Source organism: Myxine glutinosa, unplaced genomic scaffold (assembly GCF_964187855.1).
Source record: "Myxine glutinosa unplaced genomic scaffold, kmMyxGlut1.1 SCAFFOLD_298, whole genome shotgun sequence".
Lineage (NCBI taxonomy): Eukaryota > Metazoa > Chordata > Myxini > Myxiniformes > Myxinidae > Myxine > Myxine glutinosa.
In genome coordinates this window covers 231,305-233,558 of record NW_027616427.1, presented here as the reverse complement: position 1 = coordinate 233,558, position 2,254 = coordinate 231,305, and positions in this window count along the sequence as shown.

Here is a 2,254-nt window from a genome sequence, read left to right as displayed (position 1 = left end):
CTTGTGATAGTGTTGAAAAACCACTTTTCGCACTTGTGTTTGTGTTGAAAATCCACTTTTCCCACTTGTGTTGGTGCAGGAAACCACTTTTGCACTTGTATTAGTGTGGAAAAAACACTTTTTGCACTTGTGTTAGTGTTGAAAAACCACTTTTCGCACTTGTGTTAGTGTTGAAAAACCACTTTTCGCACTTGTGTTGGTGCAGGAAACCACTTTTGCACTTGTATTTGTGTGGAAAAAACACTTTTTGCACTTGTGATAGTGTTGAAAAACCACTTTTCGCACTTGTGTTAGTGTTGAAAAACCACTTTTCACACTTGTGTTGGTGCAGGAAACCACTTTTGCACTTGTATTAGTGTGGAAAAACACTTTTTGCACTTGTGTTAGTGTTGAAAAACCACTTTTAGCCCTTGTGTTAGTGTTGAAAAACCACTTTTCACACTTGTGTTGTTGCAGGAAACCACTTTTGCACTTGTATTAGTGTGGAAAAACCACTTTTCGCACTTGTGTTGGTGCAGGAAACCACTTTTGCACTTGTATTAGTGTGGAAAAACCACTTTTCGCACTTGTGTTAGTGTTGAAAAACCACTTGTCGCACTTGTGTTAGTGTTGAAAAACCACTTTTTGCACTTGTGTTGGTGCAGGAAACCACTTTTGCATTTGTATTATTGTGGAAAAACCACTTTTCGCACTTGTGTTAGTGTTGAAAAACCACTTTTCGCACTTGTGTTAGTGTTGAAAAACCACTTTTCGCACTTGTGTTGGTGCAGGAAACCACTTTTGCACTTGTATTAGTGTGGAAAAAACACTTTTTGCACTTGTGATAGTGTTGAAAAACCACTTTTCGGACTTGTGTTAGTGTTGAAAAACCACTTTTCACACTAGTGTTAGTGTTGAAAATCCACTTTTCCCACATGGTTGGTGCAGGAAACCACTTTTGCACTTGTATTAGTGTGGAAAAACACTTTTTGCACTTGTGTTAGTGTTGAAAAACCACTTTTCGCCCTTGTGTTAGTGTTGAAAAACCACTTTTCGCACTTGTGTTGTTGCAGGAAACCACTTTTGCACTTGTATTAGTGTGGAAAAACCACTTTTCGCACTTGTGTTGGTGCAGGACACCACTTTTGCACTTGTATTAGTGTGGAAAAACCACTTTTCGCACTTGTGTTAGTGTTGAAAAACCACTTTTCGCACTTGTGTTAGTGTTGAAAAACCACTTTTCGCACCTGTGTTGGTGCAGGAAACCACTTTTGCACTTGTATTAGTGTGGCAAAAAGCACTTTTTGCACTTGTGATAGTGTTGAAAAACCACTTTTTGCACTTGTGTTAGTGTTGAAAAACCACTTTTCGCACTTGTGTTGGTGCAGGAAACCACTTTTGCATTTGTATTAGTGTGGAAAAACCACTTTTCGCACTTGTGTTAGTGTTGAAAAACCACTTTTCGCACTTGTGTTAGTGTTGAAAAACCACTTTTCGCACTTGTGTTGGTGCAGGAAACCACTTTTGCACTTGTATTAGTGTGGAAAAAACACTTTTTGCACTTGTGATAGTGTTGAAAAACCACTTTTTGCACTTGTGTTAGTGTTGAAAAACCACTTTTCGCACTTGTGTTGGTGCAGGAAACCACTTTTGCACTTGTATTAGTGTGGAAAAAACACTTTTTGCACTTGTGATAGTGTTGAAAAACCACTTTTCGCACTTGTGTTTGTGTTGAAAATCCACTTTTCCCACTTGTGTTTGTGCAGGAAACCACTTTTGCACTTGTATTAGTGTGGAAAAAACACTTTTTGCACTTGTGTTAGTGTTGAAAAACCACTTTTCGCACTTGTGTTAGTGTTGAAAAACCACTTTTCGCACTTGTGTTGGTGCAGGAAACCACTTTTGCACTTGTATTTGTGTGGAAAAAACACTTTTTGCACTTGTGATAGTGTTGAAAAACCACTTTTCGCACTTGTGTTAGTGTTGAAAAACCACTTTTCGCATTTGTGTTGGTGCAGGAAGCCACTTTTGCACTTGTATTAGTGTGGCAAAACCACTTTTCGCACTTGTGTTAGTGTTGAAAAACCACTTTTTGCACTTGTGTTGGTGCAGGAAACCACTTTTGCACTTGTATTAGTGTGGAAAAAACACTTTTTGCACTTGTGATAGTGTTGAAAAACCACTTTTCGCACTTGTGTTAGTGTTGAAAAACCACTTTTCGCACTTGTGTTGGTGCAGGAAACCACCTTTGCAATTGTATTACTGTGGAAAAAAC